We start from the raw sequence: 24,678 nt of genomic DNA on the forward strand, positions 1-24,678 counted from the left end.
GTTGTTTTCCACGCCGGTAAAACACGAATGATCACGTCTTCCAAAACGTGACGTGAGTGTTTAATCAATATTTTTATAATTGCAAGCGCTTGTTACTAAGACTAGTCATGACGTCACCGTAATATGTATGATTTGTACTGTGTACGAGTATTAATATCGCCTGCGCCTAGCTAGCTGACAACAAAGTCGGAGAATGGGTGAGTAATTGATTGCAATATGAGTGAATTTAGTAAATTTAGTGATTAATTTTGAAAAATTTGTAATAGTTTTCGTGATCTTCGGTAATTTCTTTTCATTTTGAGACTGTTCTCAACAGATATTTGGGGAAAAGGCTAGGGAAATATTTCTCTTCAAATTGCACTTTGATTTTCATCGTCGTGAAGTAGTTTGACTGCGGTTTGCCGTCATGTCACCCAGTTAGGGCCCGGGGTTCCGGCAGGCCCACCCCGTGGAATTGCGGTGCTCATCTGCAAATTTGATCGTCATCATGAATCTAATTCATCAATTTATTGATTGAATTTAAATCTAGATTTAACTTACCTTGAAATAATCTATGAAGTATGATTTCTTTAATAATCCAAGTGGGTTAATTCTTGTTAAAATCTTTAGTAGACCCTTCTTCTAGACGTGGACTCTGTTGAGGTACTCATGCAGTACCCCCCCCCCCCCCCCACTGAGCAAAATATTGGCCGGCACGATTTTCAAATTTCAGCACACTAAATTTCAAATTTGCAATTATACACGCAATGGCCCAACGTATAAATTTACTCTTACTCATGTATTATACATTTGTTTCTAGGGTCTATATTTCGTATATTGTTTGCATACCTTAATATGTTTTATATAATTATCCATATTTGTTGAATAACTGATTTGTTTGATTGCAGAAAATAAAGTCTTTGAAATGAAATGAAATTGGTGGTGTCAACTTCAGACCAGAATTATCTGTGACCATGGATAATCAAACAACTCCAAACCCTATTTTATTTAGGCCTAGATCTAGATGTAAACCTGGAACTTATTAATAAAAATATTCAAAAAACAACAACTAGGATTTGTTTATTTAATGTTTAGATTTTGTGTGGGTCCAGCATGCTTGTCTAGTTGTCATAACTCATATTCATAAGGAGTCTAAATTAAAGATTTGTTTCCAAATTGTGCAGTTCATGTTGATAAATATATTTTTGTTGGACGTTGTATAAGAAATGACCCCTAGTCCACAATTATGTTTACTTATCTGTAGTCCACCTCTTCTTGTTATAATAAACTAATTCTACTTAGTACTTCTTCGTGCTCATAGGCCATAGAAAGCACTGTGTGAGGTACACGTTAAATATTCCATTAGTTTTACTTTGTACTGTGGTTCATTAAATAGGAATGTTGATTTCCACACCATGTTAAATTTAAGGCCAACCATGACATAAAAAATAGCTATTATGCTTGATCTATTTTATTGTTAAGGAGAAAGGGATGCCTTGATTATTGTATTGGTTTTTTCCTTCTTTTTGTTCCAACAGATTGAAATTAAAGAGCTGAAAGAAGTTAACAACATGAAGCAGAAAGTCCCATGCAGGTAAAATTACCAGGTTATTTAGCACACAAATATTAAACGATCACCTACATGTATTAATTCACTAACAAAGTAAATGGAACTAAGTTGACGTTGCAATTATAGCGCTTAGAGACTTCGGTGGTGAGCGCTTTATAAGTAACATTTTTATTATTATTATTATTATTATTAGCGTATATAGTGGAGGGTATATTTTATTCTAGTTCTGCACCTAGCATACAATTTCAATTTCAATTTCAAATTTATTCACATTTCCAACAAAACATTACAAATAATTATAAGCATTTAAAACAAATTTAAGAAATACATGTTGGAAACAGAGGGGTCCACTAAAAAGCAATGCTTGTACAAGTGTGAACACCTCAAATGAAACTTAGGAATAATGAGTAATTAAATTTACTATTCTGTAATGACAAAAGGAACTACAAAATAGGGGAAAGAAAAATGGGGATGCCAACAGAGACGAGAAAGGGACAAGACAATACTTTACACGACAAAGATAGAAGAACATGGTCATAATTATACAAAGAGTAGACAATGACAAAAAGAAGTGAGAGATCGAGGGTACAGAAAAAAATACTAAATGATGAGCTGCATGTGGGGTTGGAAAGAGAAATATTGATGTCTTTAATTTTTTTGGTTTACAAAGGAAAATGTGTCCTTATTTAAAGGAGGTCCTGTGTGCCCGCCCCCCCCCCCCACTCAGTGTTATTTGGGGTATGCGTATGCGTGTTCCCTCCTTTTGAAAACACCCCCTAAGTCTGGTGTGTAAAGTCAATACGGGCCGGATTTTTGTGTGCTATGAGCCAGACTTTGTGAAAACTACCCCTTTACTGGACATTTTGGGAATACGCATGCGGTCCTGCCGACCCCTGAGTGGGGGGGGGGGGGGGGGGGGACTGGTCTGTGTGTAGAAGAGCCATATCTAATCCACATCCAAAGCACTACATGTAGGGTATACACAGGACCCCTCATTACTTTTTTGTAAGGGCTCCTTTCACTTCTTGAGCAATGAAGATGAAGAAGAACACAAAATAAGATGAAAGTCTGTTTATAGGATGTATTATGGTTGATATGTATCCATTAGTATCAGTTTTAAATTGAAGTACCTACTTTGTTTTCTGTCATGTAGGATGATGCTTCTCTACAGTGGGTGATGAAGGCATGCTGGTTTACAAACTCAGGAGAGGAACAAAGAAGAGATATTGACGGGATCATATCTAGAGATGCGGGCCTACTACACTTCATACGAGCAAGTGTGCTAATATACATGTAGGTACCCCAATAAACTTTTGTGGAACACATGTCATGCAGAAAATTATAGATCTGACGAATAATTGACTGAATATCACAATTGTGATTTAGATTAAAAATTAAATGTCAATATAGATGAAATATAAGTCTACGTTACGTGTGTTTCAGTAGCATTATTTCCAGTATATTCTCTGGTCCAAGTTGTTTGGTCATTTTATGTCCCATACTTAAAGGTAATACACAGTTTTAGTATGGGGTCATAAATTTGGTTCAAATGAACATATTGGACGCATATGAGATCCTACAATATTCAGTGATCGTTGTCGCGGTTGTAATCGAGTCTAAAATTATGAAATTGTAAATAATAAACTCTTTATGTTGTATAGCTCCCTCTCAAGGTCAAGATATACATTTTTCTTGACTAAAATCGACCAATTTGCTATTCTCGTTTGGAAGTTATATATCACATCTACATATTCTGAGATTTTCATGGTCGCAGCTACCATTTGAAATTTATCAAAATTTACCGGGAGCACCAGTAAATATTTATATTCAATTTTTCTCGAAAGCAGAAGTGTTTTAGAGGCTAAGTTTTCTAGTGCTTATAATACATCCACAGGGGCATTCAAATATATCAAAATTGTAAAGAATCACTATCCACCCAATTTTCAAAATTTCGTAAAACTTTGTATTACCTTTAACCGAGTATTATTCAATAATGAGCACGAGTTTACATCACAAGTACATTGTATTACTTATTTCATACCTTGTCTGAACCATACTCCAGCAGTCCTATCGTCTCAATGGGATCATCAGAAATAATCTAAAATGTGGTCAGAAACTAGTCTTGTACGAAAAATAGTTTCGGTTTGCCCAATAGAACCCCAAGTGAATTTCAATCCTTCCTTTTTCTGAGCAGGTATCAGGGTGTGTGTTATTAGTCGTCATTGATTTTCTTATATCTTATTTCATTTTTCCATTCAACAGACTTGGGTTATCACTACAGCCCTTTCTTCTGAAAACTAGGCTACAACTTTAGTGATGAATGCAGAAGACATCTACACGGGACTACGTCTTAAAGATGCCACCCTCATATTATGAAAGAGTACAATATAGATGGGTTTAAACTGGAATATTTACATGATATTTATTTATTATTTGTATTATATGTTTGTAGAATACCACATTCAATAAAGCTAATGAAGTTTATTATCTTGTCAACGTAGAAATAATTAAAGATAACTAATCCTCAATGAATAAACATTAAAATTCTAACAATGTAAACTACCATCTTATAAGATGAAACTGAGGACTGGGCAGAAAGATTCTCCTTGAAATTTGAGTGATAAAGATCTATCAGTCCATATCAAAGATTGAATTAATTAATGATATTTTAATTATAATTATACTTGTTGAAATTCATTTACCTCTATGGACGGGGGGGGGGGGGGGGGGCGGCTTGCTATCCTCTTCCTGGTGCTATTATTACATGGCCCATGTAACGGGTTGCAATAGTGTACACATATGATTATATGTTTATATTAGAAGGACTTAGAAAGTGAAAAGTTTTGAATTATAGCATTAGTGTTGGTGGAAGTAACGGCAGTGTTGATTGTTAATGGGAGGGGGGGGGGGGGGGTTGTTTCCCCAGTGAAATTAACGGTATACCAATGTAAAGTTAATTAAAAAAAGAGAAAACTATTCTTAAAATAAAAATTATACAGGACATGGCCTCCTAACAAAAACCCTGGTACCACTTTGGTGGTGTTTTTTTTTTTTTTTTTTGGGGGGGGGGGGGGGGGGGCAAACCAATTAAAAATTTGTAGTGTTAAATTCAATTGTCTTTAAAAAAAAATTATGTCAATATTGAAATTAAACAATGGTTCACTTTCCTTTTTTCAAGTTAGAAAACTTGAATAAAATGCTAACCCTAAATTAAAAATGTTCTACTTCTAGCAACGATTCTGCAAAGGCTGCAAAAGGTAGAGTGAAGAGAATCCAATTGAAATGTGGACAGTAATGGAGTGAATATGGAATGGTTGATCGTAGTTGATAACGAGGGAATGCAAATGAGTGGTAACAAGTACGACTGAAAGTGAGACAGAAAGGAATTGCAAGAGGTTGTTCAGTCAATGGAACAAACCTTGCAGAAGATAATTTTCGGAGAGAAATAGAGAAAAGGGGAATCATTAAAAAAGGAAAAGGGGCACCTATCAGTAGGAAAAGGGTACTTACGAGAAAGGAAAAGGAGGCATGTGTCATAAGGACATTGATGAGAAAGGAAAGGGGCTCTTATTAAAAAGGTAAAAGGGCACTTATCAAAAATTATAAGGAGACGCGTGACAAAGTAAAGAATAAAAAAGCCTTTTATCAGATATCACAAGAGGCACTTATGAAAAGGGAACAGTGGCACTTATAAAAGGTAAAAGGGGCATCTGTCAGATTTGAATAGGGAGTAATTAACGCAGGTGGTAAGGGGGCGTTTAATAAGTAGGCCTATGTGAAAGAATGTGTTTTTATCTCGAGTTTGTCTCATCATGCGTGGGATCTGTGGGTGCTGGGGTTCCTGAAGCAACCCTATACATGGATTTTCTTCAGTGGGTGCATATAACCCATGGACATTTTTGTAAACCTTCAAATGATGAATTATCATCGAGCCCCCCCCCCCCTCATTTTTTTTTTGTCAGCTCGTGACAAACATATAATCCAGATGAAATAATTTCTTCACAGCATATCAGTGGCGGATCCAGGGGGGGGGGCGAAACGGTCGCGGCCCCCCCCCCTTATTGGCGGCGCAAAAAAAAGGAAGAAAAAAAAAGAGGAAGAAAAGAAGAGAAAAAAAGAAAGGAGAAGAGGAGAAAAAAAGGAGAAGAAAAAAGAAAGGAGGAGAGAAAGGAAAAAAGGAGAGAAAAGAAAGAGAAGAGAAGAGAAAAGATAACGAAATTATTGAATAGAGGGGGGGGGGCCGGGCCGGACGCATAAAATCTCGAGCCGCGGATTCAAAGTTAAACGTTAAGAACAGCCCCTGCGCTACAAAGGTCATCACTCTGAAGTGAGAAATTTGAAAGGGCACAATATTTTGGGTGTCTTTTAAATAGAAGTTATATACTCAACAGTCAAATTCTAAATTAACGGTAGGGCCGCTTCACAACTCTTATTTTGCCCTTCATTTGGATTCAGCTCATACCAACTCGCTTGTGCTTGTATTTGAACTCATATTGGTAGTAATCATGGACAGGGGCGCGCGCGGCAATCCTGGGCCCGATAGGGGGACACGTCCCCCAGGAAATTTAGAAATATAGCTAGAAAGAAATATAGCGAAAAGAACGTACATATTGGGCTCAGGGATTTTCTAGAATGCATAATTTCAGCATTCAACATTGAAAAAATCTCGCTTGGTCGCTACGCTCCGGCCGGCCGCGGCCCTCGCCCGATAACACAAAACTATGACGCTCCCGGCCGTGATTTATCCATGGTTGGTGTAAATAGATCTTTTTTCCATTTCATTTCTACTAACCTAATTGTGTGCCATCACAATCATGATTGTTTAATTTTCCCTTTAAAGCAGGCGCGTAGCCAAAGGCGGTAGGGGCAGTAAGATGACATAGGACGAAAAAGGAGCAGACAAAGAAACATTTTTGAAAATTCTGACACGTCGAGAACGGTACGGCGCCAGGGGGGGGGGGGGGGGGGGGGCCCAACCCCCCAAAAGGGTAAAAATCACGTGATTTTACATGATTTTTTTTCTCAAGGGGGGGGGGGGGGCGGGCCCCCCGGCCCCCCCCCCTGGATCCGCCACTGGGTCAAAGCTTCCGCGCTTTGCGCAGGCGGGATGAACCTGAATTCAGACAAGGATTAAGAGTCGAGAATGGTACAACGAATCATCTTCTCTAATAATTTCAATTTAAACTATAAAAAGTCAAAGCTTCCGCGCTTTGCGCGGGGGGGGGGGGGGAAACTGAATTCAGACAAGGAATACGAGTCGAGAATGGTACAACAAATCGTCTTCTTTCTCTAATAATTTAATGAAACGTCAAAGCTTCTGCGCTTCGCGCGGGAGGGGGAAAACTGAATTCAGACAAGGATTAAGAGTCTAGAACGGTACAACGAATAGTCTTCTTTCTCTAATAATTTAATGAAACGTCAAAGCTTTCTTCGCGCGGGAGGGGGAAAACTGAATTCAGACAAGGAAATAGGAGTCGAGAACGGTAACACAAATCGTCTTCTTTCTCTAATAATGAAGAAAAGGTCAAAGCTTCCGCGCTTCGCGCGTAATTAGGAGGGGGTGGCAGCGAGCTGCCCGAATATGAGTTGTTTTATATCTTTTCTCGTTTATTTTGGTGATAAATAACACTTTCACAATATTATGGTCAAATTGTTGCTCGCTCACTAGCCGAATTGTGAAACCAGAAAATTAATTTTTCGGGCAAGAGGCTATAGCCCCCCCCCCCCCCGATGAAAATGTCCAAAATTGTACCGGTATGGTGCTTCTAATATGACCTTGAAAAAACGGTCTGCGCAATTTTGGAATTTCCGCCCCCCCCCCCCCCCCCCCCCCCCCCCCCCCCCCCCCCCCCCCCCCCCCCTATTGGAAAATCCTGGATCCGCGCCTGGCATATGAGTAGGGAAACAAAATGTGGAAAAAGAAACCAAAGATAAACTTTAAGAAAAAAAATAGAGAGAAAGGAAAGAAATAGGCCTATTATCTTGCTCCTTTTCATTTCAATTTTCTTGCAATTTATTTATTTCTATAAATCTTCAGCCTTCTCCACTTGCATCTCTCTCTTTCTCTCTCTCTCTCTCTCTCTCTCTCTCTCATTATGGGATAAAAAAATAGCATATGAACCTACTCATGTAAAGCATAATTTTTCCTATCGGTCTGTATTAATTTGAAATTATGCGAGCCAAATATTGGTACGTAATGGTGACCAGCAGTGACGTAATAGGGGGTAGTGCAGGGAGGGGCGAGTTTCCCCCTCCATCCTCCGCGAAGCTTATGACGTTGCATTAAATTATTAGAGAAAGAAGACGATTTTGTTGTACCGTTCTCGACTCTTAATCCTTGTCTAAATTTAGTTCCCCCACCCACCCCCTTCTGCGCAAAGCGCGATTCATTAAATTATTAGAGAAAGAAGACGTATCGTTGTACCGTTCTCGAAAATAATCTTCGTCTGAATTCAGCTCCCCCTTGATATCCCTCCTGCGCGAAGATCGAAAGCTTTTACGTTTCAGAAGACGATTCGTTGTACCGTTCTCGGCTCTAATCCTTGTCTGAATTCAGTTCCCCCTTCCCTCCCGCGTTTTATGTTCCATTAAATCATTAGAGAAAGAAAACGATTCGTTGTACCGTTCTCGACTCTAATCCTCGTCTGAATTCAGTCCCCCCCCCTCCCGCGCGAAGCGCGGAAGCTATTACGTTTTATTAAATCATTAGAGAAAGAAGACGATTCGTATTACCATTCTCGACTCTTATCCCTTGTCTCAATTCAGTCCCCCCCTCCCGCGCAAAGCGCAAAAGCTTTGACGTTTCATTAAAATTATTTAAGAAAGAGGACGGTTCGCTGTTACGTTCTCGTCTCGTAATCCTTGTCTCAGTTCAGTCCCCCCTCCTGCGCGAAGGCTTTGATATTTCATTAAATTATTAAAGAAGACAATCGTTGTACCGTTTTCGACTCTTAATCTTTGTCTGAATTTCAAAAGTGTTTTTTGTCTGCTCCCTTTTCTTCCTACGTCCTCTTTCTTTACTATCCTCTCTTTTTTTGTGGCCGGCTTTTTTTTGGTGGGGGGGGGGGGGGGTGGCGCCCCCACCGCCCCCTAGCTACGCGCCTGCTGTCAGAAGAACATATTTTGATACCTTGTAAGGCAATAAATTACGGTCAGATAAGCATTCAGGGTCCCGCCTTAGGGCCCCTGGTGGGGTCGAGGGTGTGGAAACCCCAGAAACTCTGAGGTTTTAGGCATTTGATTACGGTCAGATGAACATATTTGTATACCTTATTTGTGACACTGGCAAGACACTGATTTGCGTGAGGTCCAGCGGGCGGAGCCCCCACAAGCTCAAGGGTTTTAGGCACTAAATTACGGTCGGATGAGAATCAAGGGGCTCACCTTAGGGCCCTTAGTTGGGTCCCAGGGGCAAAGCCCCCGTTTTAGGCGTTTAATTACTTTAACTACTCTGTCTTTCTTGCTCTCTTTCTTTCTATTTCTCTTTAATATGCTTTTTCAAAAAATTCGGGGGTGGGGGAGGGAGCTGGAAGCTCCTGATCCCCGCCGTTCCGCGGGCCCTGACATGTAGGCATCTCAAGAGGCATATTTCTTGCCTGGCTGTAAATTTAGGAATTTGTCATTTTACAACAAACGCATAAAAAAGTATAATTTACTAAAGAATGAGAACAAATCTCGGAAAATTATGACATTTCAGCATTATGTGTAAACCACCGTTATGGAATTAGAAATAAACCACGATTAAATTTTATTTCCCCCGAGCCCCCCCCCCTCTTGTTGGCGGAAAAATCGCAACTGATCTCCCCTACCTTTCTTCTTTCTCTTTTTTTCTTTTAAGTTTGCTGGGGAGGGGGGAGGGGGGGGGGGGCAAGGTCCTTTCGGCCCCCAACCTTTTACACACATTGTTGGAGGGATTAACCGCAAATGATCTATTTTCCCCTTCTTTTCTTTTATTCGTCTCCAATTTCCTTCCCTTTATCTCCTCTTTTCCTTTTTTCTTTCCATTTCTTTCCTTCTCTCTTATTTTTTTCCTTCTCTTTCTTTTAAGTTTAGTGGGGAGGGGGGAGGGGGAGGAGGCAAGGTCATTTTGCCCCACCACACCCCGATCCACAACTTGTTGGCGGGAAAATTGCAACTATTACCCCCTTCTTTTCTTTTCCTCTTCTCCAATTTCCTTCCCTTTATCTCCTCTTTTCCTTTTTCTTTCCATTTCCTTCCTTCTCTCTTATTTTTTTTATTTGGGGGGGGGGGAGGCAACAGCCTAGGACGCCCCCCCCCGATCTCCTTCTTCCCCTTTTCTTTTCCCTTTCTCTCCTCTTTCCCTTTCCTTCTCTATCTCTCTCTTTTTTTCCTTCCTTTTTTTCGTTCTTTTTTTCCCTTCTTTTTTTTCCAGGGGGGGGGGGGGCGGGCGGGCCCCCGGCCCCCCTGGATCCGCCTCTGGATCCTCCCCCCCCCCAAAGTCAAGAGCCTCCCCACCCCCACCGAACTACAACTTGTTGGCGGGAAACTTGTTACTGATATCCCCCTTATTTTGTTCTCTTCTTCCTCTTTTTTTCCTTTCCTTTATCTCCCATTTTCCTTTCATTTCTCTCTTTTTTTCCTTTCCTTTCCCTTCCTTCTCTCTGTTTCAGGTTTGCAAGGGGGATGCAAGGCCCTTTCGGCCCCCGATCCACAGGTTGTTGGCGGGATTAATCGCAACTGTTCTCCCCCTCTTTTCACCCTTCTTTTCCTTCCCCCATTTTTGGGGGGCGGGGGGCAAGAGCCCCCCCCCCCCCCCCACCGAACTACTACTTGTTGGCGGGAAACTTGTAACCGATATCCCCCTTATTTTTTTCTCTTCTTCCTCTTTTTTCCTTTTTTCTTTCACTGTCCTTCCTTCTCTCTTATTTTTTTATGTGGGGGGGGGGGGGGGTGGCGGGGGTGGGGGGGGGGGGTGGTTACAACTGGGAGGCAAGGCCCTTCCCCGCCCCCCCCCCCCCGGCCGATCTCCTTTTTTTTCCCAGTTTCTTTCTCTTCTTCCATTTCCCTTTCTCTCCTCTTTCCCTTCTTTTCAATCTCTCTCTCTCTCTCTCTCTCTCTCTCTCTTTTCTGTTTTTTCCTTTTTCCTTTTTTTCCGGGGGGGGGGGGCCTTGATCCGCGCCAGAGTTACACAACATATTCTGACCTGAAGCAGCTTTTTTGCTATTAGTCTCTTCTCAATGACAATTAGCATTATTTTTTTTAAACGCCAGCGTCAATTTACGTGAGCTTTCGTAGATTGCATATAGCAAAATAACTATTTGTTGGGTCACGTAACCCAACACTTCGTAGATTTGGGTCACCTGTTTCACGAAAGGGCGCAATACGTGATACGTGATCACGTGATCACGTGATCACGTGATACGTGATACGTGAGTGTTCGTTGCAAGCCCTCCCTTGGTAGAGGAACACACTCTCTCTTCCTCTCTCTCTCTCTCTCTCTCTCTCTCTCACACACAGATACTCTATCTCTTCCCCCTCTCTCTCTCTCTTTCTCCCTTCCCCAGTATTCTTGTTTACGCTGTGTTGTAAGCTATTACACTCTCCATTGGGCTAGGACAAGGGAATTAGTGTTAGGAGGCATGTTTGCTTAAGAGCTCAGAGTAGAAGTTGGAAACACTGAAGAGTTTGCATTTGCCTGGCACAAGGGATTGTCTTAACATAGTTAATTGGTAGTTTTCAATAGAATAAACCTGTACATAAATATCCCATAATTGTATTTATATTTAAAGATTGATGTTTAGGATATCGATTGGCTTAATACAACATGTTTCGCTGTACATTGTATAAGTGGAAGTTATCCGATTTCTTAGAGACAATCAATATTCTTTAGTCTATATTTCTTGTCTTGTATATAGTTCATGGTTATTCTTCTCTGTTTCTATGTCATATCCTGGGTAGTCTAAGCATAATAATAGTGCATTAATAGGTGAATCATGCAGATAGCAGTAATGATTGATAAGCTCGTTTTCCTATTAACGATAGTTACACCTGCATATATGTAGTGTGTGCTAGCTTGAAGGATACAACATAGGTCTATGTTTACGTTATATTTCTATAAATCTGAGAGGGTAATAGTTCAGCATTTTGATATTGTCTAGGTATACAATGAAGTTCATAATACCTTTAGAGGTAGAGGGTATTACGAATCACAATATTAGTAGGAATATATATAATATCATCTGTTTGTTACTAGGTTAGTGTTTATTTAATTTGATAATGAAACTGTATTAATAGTTTAATTTGTAGATATTAGTTAAATAGGAACTCGTTAATACATTGTGTTATCAATGTTAAGTTTATTATATGAGACTGAATAACCTCGGGGTTACAGTATCTTGATATATATGTTGAATCTCAACATATTCATATTATTATTTTGTATACGCTCATGTGTTTGATTATTTGTCTAAATAAAAGCATTCTACCGTTACTTTTACCAAGAAATAACACGTGTCTGTCTTTTCTCTTCATTTAAAGGGTCGAGGCGGGCTACATTATAACAAGATTGTCTTGTTAAAAAATAAAGAATAGATGTATTTCACAAATGATATTAAATTTCAATTGTGTCATGTCGGTATCAATAATCGGTCTGCTTTTCGTAAAAAATGATAGGTCTTTGTACAATATACGTTTTTGAATGGTTTGACAAGCCATTTTTGAAATTTGAATTGACATAAAGTATAAGTACAATTGCATCCTGATTTGGGATGAAAGGTATCTGCTTTACATATACGTGATCATACTTGGTGAAGTTTCTTTTTCGAAGTTTGGTTTTTAAAAGAGTTCATAATTCCAAAGATTTGTAAATTCGAAACACGAATATTTCAAATCAGGGTGTTCATCATTTCAAAAAATGATATAGGGTTTATTTTTTTCCCAATAGTGAATGCTCTTTTAGACAGTTCGTATATCCGAGGTTAGATTATTCTGAAAAAGAAATATAATTTATTTTACTGATAGGTTAACATTTCTTAGGCAATAAAGGATTGTAGCTCATTTTCGGAATTAAGAATTTTCAATTACAAGACTTCCAAATTATGAACATTCAGAAAAACGAACCATTGGCCTTACGAATGTACAGAGTAACAAACTTGCGAAATGATGTACTGTTTGTAAAACGACACAGGCGCGGATCCAGGGGGGGGGGCCGAGCGGGCCTTGGCCCCCCCCCCCCCGCAAAAAAAAAAAAAAAAAAAAAGAGAGAAGAAAGGAAAAGAAGGGAAAGGGAAAGAGGAGAGAAAGGGAAAGAAAGAAGAGGAAGAAGAAAAGAAAAGGGGGAAAAAGGAGATCGGGGGGGGGGGGCGAAAGGGCCTTGCCTCCCAGGCTGTTGACCCCCCCCCCCCCTCCCCCAATCAAAAAAATAAGAGAGAAGGAAGGAAAGGGAAAGAAAAAAGGAAAAGAGGAGATACTGGCGTACCGATGGGGGGGGGGGGGGCTTGGGGGAAATCAAATTCAAACGTGGTTTATTTCTAATTCCACAACGGTGGATTACAAATAATGCTGATATGACATAATTTCCGAGATTTTTCCTCACTTTTTAGTAAATTATACGTTTGTATGTGTTTGTTGGAAAATGACAAATTCCTAAATTTACAGCCAGGCAAGAAATATGATTCTTGAGATTCCTACATGTCAGTGCCCGAGGTACGGCGGGGATCGGGAGCACCGAGCTCCCCCCCCCCCCCCCCCACTTTTTTGAAAAAGTATATTAAAGAGAAATAATATAGAATGAGAGCAAGAATGAAAAAATAGTTAACTGCCAGTGTTAAAAAATAATGAGGCATCAAAATATGCCCATCTGACCGTGATTAATGCCTAAAACCCCTAAGCCTCCGGGGGTTCTGCCCCCTGGATTCCACCTAGGGCCCTATGGCGGGCCCTTAGATGATCATCTGACGGTAATTTAATGCCTCAAACCCCTGATTTTTTGGCGGCTCCGCCCCCTGGACCCCACGCCAAATAGTGACCTGCCAGTGTCACAAAATAATAAGGTATACAAAAAAAATGCTCATCTGACCTTAATTAAACGCCTAAAACCCCTGAGCTTCCAGTGCCGGCTCCGCCGCCTCGACCCCACCAGGGGCCCTAAGACGGGCCCCTGAATGCTTATCTGACCGCTTGCGGGGTTAGACAAGGTATCAAAATGTGTTTATCTGACCGCAGACGCGTAGCCAGGGGAGGGGGGAGGGGGGGGGGGGGGGGCGGTCCCCCCAAATCGGAAGAGGACGTAGGAAGAAAAAGGAGCAGACAAAGAACATCTTTGAAATTCAGACAAGGATTAACAGTATAGAGAACGGTACAACGCATCGGCTTCTTTCTCTAATAATTTAATGAAACGTCACAGCGTCGCGCAGGAGGGGAGGGGGGGGGGGGGGACTGAATTCAGACAAGGATTAAAAATCGAGAACGGTACAACGAATCATCTTCTTTCTCTCATAATCTTATGAAACGCCAAAGCTTCCGCGCTTCGCGCGGGAGGTGGGGAACCTGAATTCAGACGAGGATTCAGAGGCGAGAACGGTAATACGAATCTTAAATGGCTTAATGAAACGTAAAAGCTTCCGCGCTTCGCGCGGGATGGAGGGGGAACTAAATTCCGATGAGGATTATTTTCGAGAACGGTACAACGAATCGTCTTCTTTCTCTAATGATTTAATGAAAATTAAAAGCTTCCGCGCTTCGCGCGAGAGGGGGGAACCTGAATCTAGACGAGGATTAAGAGTCGAGAACTGAACAATGAATCGTCTTCTTTCTTTAATAGTTTAATGAAGCGTCAAAGCTTCCGCGCTTCGCGCAAGAGGGGGAGGGGGGAGACTGAATTAAGACAAGGATTAATTAAGAGTCGAGAACGGTACAACGAATCGTCTTCTTTCTCTAATGATTTAATGAATCGTAAAAGCTTCCACGCTTCGCGCAGAAGGGGGAAAACTGAATTCAGACGAGGATTAAGAGTCGAGAATTGTACAACGAATCGTCTTGTTTTTCTAATGATTTAATGAAACTTAAAAGCTTCCGCGCTTCGCGCGGGAGGAGGGGGGGGGGGAGGGAGAATCTAAATTCAGATGAGGATTATTTTCGAAAATGGTACAACAAATCGTCTTCTTTCTCTAATGATTTAAGGAAATTTAAAAGCTTCCGCGCTTCGCGCGGGAGGGGGGGGGGGGGGGGGGGGGGGGAAACCCAAATTCAGACGAGGATTAAGAGGCGAGAACGGTAATACGAATCTTTAATGGCTTAATGAAACGTAAAAGCTTCCGCGCTTCGCGCGGGATGGAGGGGGAACTAAATTCCGATGAGAATTATTTTCGAGAACGGAAGGGGAGGGGGAACCTAAATTTAGACGAGGATTAAGAGGCGAGAACGGTAATACGAATCTTTAATGGCTTAATGAAACGTAAAAGCTTCCGCGCTTCGCGCAAGAGGGGGAGGGGGGAGACTGAATTTAGACAAGGATTAAGAGTCGAGAACGGTACAACGAATCGTCTTCTTTCTCTAATGATTTAATGAATCGTAAAAGCTTCCACGCTTCACCAGGGAGGGGAAAAATTAAATTCAGACGAGAATTATTTTCGAGAATGGTACAACGAATCGTCTTCTATCTCTAATAATTTAATAAAACGTCAAAGCTTCCCGCGTTTCGCGGAGGAGGGAGGGGGGGGGGGGGAATCGCCCCTCCCTGCACCGACCCCCCCCCCGCATTACGTCACTGTTGGTCACTATTACGTACCAATATTTGGCTCGCATAATTTCAAATTTGGCCCCCCCCCCTAAGAAATCCTGGATCCGCGCCTGAAACGACATGGAATCTTTTTTAAACTTTGGGGGTAAGCTGATAATGACTATTTACCTCCTGTACTTAATGGAGCAATGCAAACCACTCCGGCATCTTCAGAATGATCACAATGAACACCGTAAAAATCGTGTTCACACTCAAAGATAGTCTGTTCATCTCCTGTACAGGCAATGCTATGTACATGAATAGGACCAGTGCCTTCTCCGAAACGAGCTCCTCCTGGAGCTTCAGAAGCCCCCTGGAATCCTCGCATGCGGCAGACGACCTCGGCATCCTCGATATGCCAATAGTCATCACAGATAGTTCCCCAGACTCCGCTATGCAGGATTTCAACCCTTCCCTCTGTTGCGTCGTTTCCACCAACCAGACGTAAAACTAAAAGATTAAATCAAATGCTAATACTTATGACCATTCTATATTTTGTAAATTGAAACGTAACATTTTGGAATACCGCGTCAAAGCAATGATAACAATAATTATGGGTCTATCACAACCTCCGGAAAAAACTTGCTCTTTTTTTTTGGAACAAAATAATAGAGTTATAAAAAATGAATACAAAACTAGACACACGAATGGAAGTTATAAATATTCCCAGCAAAAGACTTTGGAATACAATTATCCTCCTAAAATAACGAATTCTTGTTCATGAAATAAAGAAATTGTTAGGTGGTCTGTCATCGACAGACTCCCTTTTGATTTAGTCAGAACCTCCTTTCTTTATTATTTGGTAATGTCGTATTCGACAGCTCACCTATTGATTTCGTCAGAATTTTCTTTCTTTTTTCTTATAATTCTCAACTTTTTTTGCAGAGCATAACTCTTAGATCGGTATGATCAATTTCTTTCAATTTTGGGACAGTCATGGGTCATTGTCATAAGATGTGTCTCAACTCATTATCTTCATAACAGAAAATAATTTCTCATTCATATTTATTTTGATAAAGGTCAATATCCGTCCGGTCAATTTCAGGTCAATAAACGCGCGCGTACCCGTACGTTCTCGCGTCAGTGCGCGGGCAAAATATAAAAATGCTCCAAATCGTCTCAAATTTATAGTGCATATATTTTGAGCATTTGTCAAAGAATCGCGCACACGCGCATGGGCGCGTGTTTTCGTTCGTCATGGTCGTACCTGGAGAACTCCCAATTTGTTTTCATATTTAGATAGAGTATGAGTCGGAGATAAGATTTCATGTCTCATGAAACCATCATACTGGCCTTTGAACTCAAAATACGAATTTGCATATTATGACGTATGCATATTTATGGAAAATTGATTGTAACTCTTTGAATATTGATTTGTTTACTCCCAATTTCTGATAAGTTTTAGCTGAGACAATTCTTTTACAAGATAATTAATATAATTTTTCATTTTGATGACGTCATCATAGTGAAAATTGCCATTTAATGTAATGCCTATTGAAGGTGAATTTCATTCACATCATGAATCTACTTGACATTTTTCTTCTATTATCCTTATGATCATCGTCATCATCCCTATCACCGTCATCATGATCATCAATAGGGACTTTTAGATTTGCACGAAGACAATGTGGATTGCTACGGTCGACGTCCTTTTAATGCACTGCCTTTAATGGACGTCACACGTATTCAGTCCACGCAAATCTAAAAGTCCCTAATGTAGGCCTATACTGCAACGTCAATTCGTCCCAAATCCAGTTGTTCAGATTAAATAACAGACCACCTAATTTGTTCCAATGACGAATTAATTTCTCGTTTCATATGTGTCCAAATAATGCAAAACGATTTTCGTACATGCGGTGTTAGTAACCAGGTTCGATGATTACTTTACATTTAACACAAATATACCTGACGAATATTTTTGGATTTAGCGCCTTTTGGAGTAAAACATTAGAAAGCGTTTTTCAGGGGAAAAAAAAATTCTCTTGAGATTTGTTTATCAATAAACATAATTTTACCATCAGAAATTATTTTGAAAAATGCTTTGATAGCAAATTACGTGGTTTGCTTTGAATTAGAATCGTAATTTAAAGGCGCAAAAGAAAAAGAGGCGATCGATCGAAATTTCGTCCCGACTCGCGCTAGATCCAGGGGAATCAAGAATATGAAACTACTTTTATACATTTTTTGCTGGATTACAATAAGAAATCATATACAGAGTCAAAATTGTACAGAAAGAGTGCCTTGGTGAAGTGAAAGAAAAAATTTCTATTTGTTCAAACACCCAAAATGATTAGACATTCACTTTGTAATATGCTATCCATAATATATTTCGAGTAGTGCCCCCAAGGGAGAAAGCAGTTAGGAGAAACACATAAATTAATGATATTTGTGTACTACGACAAGCGGGAGAGTTATCCGCAAATACGTCACAATGCAGGCTGATCAAACTCCCATTTTGAGATTCGCATAGAATTTGATAGTGATCTCATATTTCATACATTCATAATTCTTTTAATATTGTTCCGATTTATTTCATACTTTATCCATTCGGTGTCTCTTATTTATTACGAGGGTCGGATTGTCCTTTTAAACTCGTTTTAAAAATAAATTTTATTTCAAGGGAAACGAAAGTTGGTAAATTCATTGAAATGTATATGGTATGTTTACGCTAAAGCAAGTTTAAAGCCCGTTTGTACTAGTTTGGCCAGGGGGGTTAGACCTCCATGTAAGGTCACTAACAGGTGGTTATCTCATCAAATCAGCTCTCAATTAACATAAAAAAAGATGATGATTGGGGGACCAACAGGCACTGATAAGACATTGTTTGATATAATTATAGAGGGCACAAGTAGCTATAAGTAGTGCAGTGGGGCATTAAACGAATATCATAACCCTACTCACGCCTTACCTAGGTGCCCGCTTATGTGTGTAGCACTGATTCCCAAGACAAGAAAGAAGTAGGCCCAGAACTTGATAGACATCGTTGATGATTTGATCTGTATGAATAGGAAAATATTCCTCTCTTTAAAATGAAGTCGAGTTCTGATCACGTGATTAAATGTTAAATTGAGCTGTATAGAAGATGCTTCTTAAAGGTTGGTTGTGGTACATGTACATACAGACGCAAATAATTGGCGATTAGAATAAGCATGGGAATCATCAAAATGACAAAGTTTGGGCTTAATCATGCTGAAAATCACATGAACATGCGCCCACAGGTGGGACTTCACCCTATATAAGGCATGAACGTTCGGCGGTTCATATTTTTCAGAAACTTCTCAGTCATCATATTATCAGGGCCTCTGAAGAGTCATACATTTCACGGTACATTTCCCTGCTAGGATATTCTTCTAACATCACATACAAGAACGAGAAAACACATAACTCATTCCTAAATTTAGGAACATTTTACAACAAACGCATAAAAATGTATAATTTACAAAAAAATGAGGAAAATCTCGGCAAATTATGTCATTTTAGCATTATGTATAAACCACCGTAACGGTTATGGAATCAGAAATAAACCCCCTCTTTCGTCCAGTGGCTTGGGGGGGAGGAACACTTTTTTCCAACAACAAACAAATCTTTCCCTTTTTTTTTCCATCTTTTTTTCCTTTTTTTTTTTCCTCCTTTTTTTTCCTTGAGCTTCTGGGGGCTCCGCCCGCTGGACCCCACGCCAATCAGTGTCCTGCCAGTGTCACAAATAAGGTATAAAAATATGTTCATCTGACCGTAATCAAATGCCTAAAACCCCTGAGCTTCCGGGGGATCTGCCCCCTGGACCCCGTCTTGGGCCTTAAGGCGGACCCCTGGATCCTAATATGACGGTAATCTACTGCCTAAAACCCCTGAGCTTCTGGGGGCTCCTTTCGCTGGACCTCACGCCAATCAGTGTCCTGTCAGTGTCACAAATAAGGTATAAAATATGTTCATCTGACCGTAATCAAATGCCTAAAACACCTGAGATTCCGGGGTTTCCGCACCCTCGACCCCTCGACCCCACGAATCGTCTTCTTTCTCTAATGATTTAATGAAACGTAAAAGCTAACGCGCTCTGCGCGGGAGGGGGAAACTGAATTCAAACGAGGATTAAGAGTCGAGAACGGTACAACAAATTGGTTTCTTTCTGTAATGATTTATTGAAACGTAAAGGCTTCGGCGCTTCGCGCGGAAGGCGTGCGGGGGGGGGGGTAAACTGAATTCAGACGAGGATTATTTTCGAGAGCGGTACGACGAATCGTTTTCTTTGTCTAATAATTTAATGAAACGTCAAAGCTTCGGCGCTTTGCGGAGTAGGGAAGTGGAAATCGCCCCTCCCTGCACCCCCCTCCACTACGTCAATGCAGGTCACCATTACGTACCGATATTTGGCTCGCATAATTTCAAATTTGGGCCCCCCCCCCCCATGAAATCCTGAATCAGCGCCTGGCGTGGAGCCTCTTAAGCGTTTGGAGCTCCAAAAGTTTGATGGTTAAATTTGACTCAAATTGTATCATAATGTGAAAGAGGATCTAATTTAAGACATATTTCTGCGAGGGTTTTCAAACAAATGCGTTTAAAGTCGAATATTGATGAAAGAATACAAAATTTAGATTTTTTTGCGTACAACAGAAAACCCAAATTATTGTTCTGCTTCTAATGAAGCTAACTTAATATCAGGGTGGACTTCCCCTCCCTGTATCCAATAATAAGCAGAAAAGTGTACTCTATTCCTTTTTCCATTAGACCATTTTTCTTCAACATGTCTCAGCAACAATTTCTTTATATTCTCTCAGCAAAATAAACCAACACTTACTTCTTCTTCATTTTCCATTCTTTCCTTCAGCATAATGAGGTAGTTTAACCGTGCATTTAACCTATCGGGTTGACTTTGTACCTTCGAGATTCCTAAATATTGTCATATGTCCTTATTTGTACCACAAGTTCATTTCCATAGTTTTTGTTATCACCATAAAGTCATCATTTTGAAGATGAAAAAGTCACTAACTGGTTCGCATTCTTCTTGCTTTGAATTTTTTTGTTGTATAAACCGTATAAGTTGTTCGTCCTCGGATGTCCAATTTATAGACATCTTCAAGAAAGAATAACAATAATTTAAGTATGAAATATAACAAAAGTTGTGTGAATCTCAAATACGATGTTGTAAAGATCGCTCTCACTTAAGGTCTAAAGATCGCGGTTGGAGATGATGACACTTGGTCATGTGTGAAAAATCAACCAATGGTATATAACTTAGGCAAATTCCAGAATATTAAAATTATTAATTAAAAATTAAGTACACATATGAATTGATTTGTAGTTAAAATCAATTATTGCAACTCCTTAAACAATAAAACAACTTTTTAAGCCAACTGAAAGTTAACGAATTTATTTATGTCAAGCTTATTTCAGAAGACGTAATTCCGTTACCATTTGTGTAATTACGTGACCGCTACCTTTGTTAAAGAAAAAACATCCAGCATAGATAAACTATGACAACTTCACCCAAAAAACTCTTACTATGGGACAGTCAATAGTACAAGCAACCTTTTTTTAGCATTACTTCATCCCCAATGGGCTGCAGATTTCAGAAGAATTCTTTTCAAAGTAATTGAACAAAAATAACCGAATTTTTGTGTCGTAATTCCGTTACCGACACATTTTTTGGTCCTGGGGTGTTCCGAATGAATATTTTTTTATATTTTTGATTTTGATTTGCTAGCAGGTGCATAACACAATAATTTTTAAAAAGATAAATAATCAGCTAGGTCTAACCACCTGTCTACAGTATATAAAAATCGAGCCAAAATTTCTCTGAAATGTAATTCCGTTACCGTGAAATTGCCCACATGTATCATTTCCAAGATATCTTGAAAAACAAATGTATATAATTAATTGCATTATTCACCTACAGTGTTGTACACATGTATATCATTGTTTCATACTAGATTTGTAATGGTGATTTAATGAGTAAATTTGGTTCTATAAAGTTTGAATCCTTGGGTTTTATAATAGATCGGACACAAACAAAGATGATACTGACAACCGTACATGTTCTGTTCATTTCATGACCCGAAGGAGATACAGAAGAGTTGATGTTCCTTTTTTTATTTTTGAAGTTATGGGGGGGGGGGGGAGCTACCGTGTTTTAATATAGATCAGTAATTCAATTTCCAGATCATTGTGTATGGATGTATTACAAAAACAAAATATGATTGATATGAAGCTTGTAAACATCAGCCTGCTTATGAGGAAACAAATAACTGATGCTAGACACTTCAAAAAAAGAGTGGCTTCAAGTGTACCTAACCATATGCACCCGTCCTCAATAGTTTCATGCAGGTGGTGGTTAAACACTCCTGAATTTCAGGTGTTATGTGCCTGTACTATTTTACATGTTTGAAGAACTAATATTAACCGATGATGGAATTTGTATTCATATTTAACATGAGCAGGTGTCCATGTGGACTTATTCTCCACACACACAAAAAATTGTTAAATAAAAATTTAAAATCCAAATTTTTCAATGGGTAAGTTTCATCATCTCCAACCGTGATCTTTAGACAGGTTTTTTTTTAAACAAACACAAACATTCATAACACCTGACATTCAGGAGTGTTGATCCACCACCTGAAACTATTGAGGACAGGTGCATATGGTGCAAATTCCATAAACACACATGTTAAAAGTCAGTTCCAAAAAAGAAAATACCTATCCAATATTCAAAACGTAACAAATTCCTAAAGATCTTTAAATAAAATTCAAAATGTCAAAATTCACATAGAAACACTTGTTGCAAGTCACTTTTTTGCTTGAAAAAAGTCCATATTTAAAAATCACTAAGTAAAATTCAAAAAGTCATAATCCCATAGACACGCGTGTTATAAGTCCGTTTTCAAAATTTCGTACACGAGTCAATTAGAAATAGTATAAGTACGAAAAAATTCGTGAACAAACCCTATGGCAATCCCCATACTCACTGCTATAACTACTCCCCCCTCCCGATCAACAAATTGTTGGCGGGAAAACTGCAACTGATCCCCCGTCTTTACTTTTCTTCTTCCTTTTATTTTCCTTACCTTTCTTCTCTATTTTTTTTTGGGGGGGGGGGGACGCAAGGCCCTTTCGTCCCCGCCCCCCCCATCTCCTTCTTTCCCCTTTTTCTTTTCTTCTTCCTTTTCTTTCTTTCCGTTCTCTCCCCTTTCCCTTCTTTTCCTCTCTCTCTCTCTCTCTCTCTCTCTCTCTCTCTCTTTTCTGGGGGGGGGGGGGGGGGGCAAGGCCCCCTCGGCCCCTGGATCCGCGCCTGCCATAGCCTACAATATTGCTCAAATATTTTGAAGATTGGCATAATGAGGAATGAATCAGGGGTGATACCAGAATAATTATGGGTTTATTCAGGAAAATATGAAACCTATTTTTCTTTTTTTGTCTCTCGGCTTGATAATTTTTAAACGGCTAAATATCTGCGATATGCATTTATGCATATGCACGTTTTCAAAATCAAATAGGTAAATTGATAAATAATGCGCTGCAATTTTAAATAGTATCGATTCAGTCTCCAAGTATTCAGTAATTAAATCTTTCAATTAGTCATTTCCCAAGCTATTATGTTGCCAAGGTAACATGAATTTGATCACGTGAGACTACGACGATTGTAAATTGTTCAGGCTTAAAGTGTTGCAATGAATTAATATGATATTAATTACATATAATGATAAAATGTATATGATAGGCAATCGTGTGTATGTAAGGGGATAACACGGCACTGTCATTCCAGTGACAAGGCATTCATCTCAATCTGCCTCTCCCCTCCCAGGAGAGGTGAATGGTTACCCGATGGAAAGAAATTCCTTGAATACTCGTGTAGGCCTACCGTACAGATCACGGTAGCTCGACTATTAAAGCCAGGGTAAAATTAACTACGATACTTTAGTATACAATGCATCTGTTTTTCATCATCACGATCCCTCTCATTCATACCAATATTATCATTTTCATCATCATCATCATCATCATCCCTTCATAATTGTTACCATCATTATGATCAGTAAAGTATCATCATCATCATCATCATTATCATCATCATCATCATAATCACCATCACTATCATTTTGTTCACCATCATCAGGCGCGTACGCAGGGGGGGGGGTACCCCCCTTGACTTTTTTGTATGTTTTGGGGGAACCCCCCCCCCTTTTGATTTTGTTTTTTTGCGATTTTTTGTTTAGACCAAAAAAAAAAAGAGTGTCCTCTTACCCCCCCCCCCCGCTTATTCAGCGGCTGGCTGAGTCGTTGTGATTTTTTTGGCCCGATTTTAAACCCCCCCCCCCTTAAAAAAATCCTGCGTACGCCACTGACCATCATCATATTAGTTTGAATAAAAATGATATGTAACCTTCCGAAATTAATAAAATCATTTCATATGATAATATGATCACACATTTGAAATACTAATTTCCGACTCATAAAGAGATAAAACTCTGAAACAATAATACAAATAAGGAGTTGTTCTCTCTTATTGTTTTTCGTTATCATCAGTTTCTAGTCTCTTTTTTTCTTCTTGGGTTTGGGGGGGGGGGGGTAAAACTCTCTGAAATAACTACATGCAGCTCAAAAAATATCCCAATCTACGACTTCCCCTCTTCTAGATACATGTAGATCAAATAATACGTTTTAAAATAAAAGATTCAAGTTTTTGTCCTGAAAAGAGATGCTTTAGAAATAATAATAATGATAACGGAGAAATTAAGAGAGAGGGAGAGAGCCTGAGAGTGACAGAGAAAATAATCAAGAAAATACAATCACGAAACTGAATAAACTTACCTAATGCACTAAGTTTCCGGTGAATTCAGTGTCTTCTATTTGACTATATCTTTGAAACAAATGAGAAATCTGAGTCCGTGCTTCGCTTTAACCTCTACGCCGGAATGGACAACCAACCTGTTGAACGCCAGAAGATAAGATGCTGCTTATCATTGGTTTTGCCTTCCACACGAGTGCGTGGTATGAGAGAGCGCGCGTATGGCGGGCGGAACATGCCATATTGATGACAACTATACAACCGTACATCCATTCGATGGATGTAAGGTTTTAACCAATCAGAACGCAGGGAACTGTACGACGCGCGTGCTCCGGTGGCAGCCATCTACTTGTGTCAATATGAGGGCACACACAATCCGTCTTGCTTCTCAAACACATTTAATTTGATTGATTTGATTTGATTTATTTATTTCTGTTTGATTTTAACAAGTCTATTTATATGGTTGTCCTGCTTTATGTTATAGTAGTTTTTTAATTTTTTGATTAAGATTGGCTTTAATTTCAGGCCGATATTGGCAACGAGACAGTACTTGGGTCTGGTATTAAGAGAGAAATGTGCACGCCCCTACAACTGACGTCAATTTGATTGGTT

General features: G+C 39.6%; 1 long non-coding RNA gene and 1 pseudogene across 1 annotated transcript; one reads left to right on the forward strand and one right to left on the reverse strand.

Annotated features, from left to right (window-relative positions):
- Positions 1–807: 807 nt before the first annotated feature.
- Positions 808–3,827, forward strand: LOC115921027. The gene is made up of 3 exons (XR_004062701.1): positions 808–1,573; positions 2,703–2,842; positions 3,812–3,827. It is a non-coding gene; the product is annotated as an uncharacterized LOC115921027 (long non-coding RNA).
- An 11,581-nt stretch (positions 3,828–15,408) lies between these two features.
- On the reverse strand, positions 15,409–18,268 carry LOC115921316 (annotated as a pseudogene).
- Positions 18,269–24,678: the final 6,410 nt, after the last annotated feature.

The sequence above is a fragment of the Strongylocentrotus purpuratus genome, unplaced genomic scaffold, assembly GCF_000002235.5.
Source record: "Strongylocentrotus purpuratus isolate Spur 01 unplaced genomic scaffold, Spur_5.0 spur5_scaffold_1, whole genome shotgun sequence".
In the NCBI taxonomy this organism is placed as follows: Eukaryota; Metazoa; Echinodermata; class Echinoidea; order Camarodonta; family Strongylocentrotidae; genus Strongylocentrotus; species Strongylocentrotus purpuratus.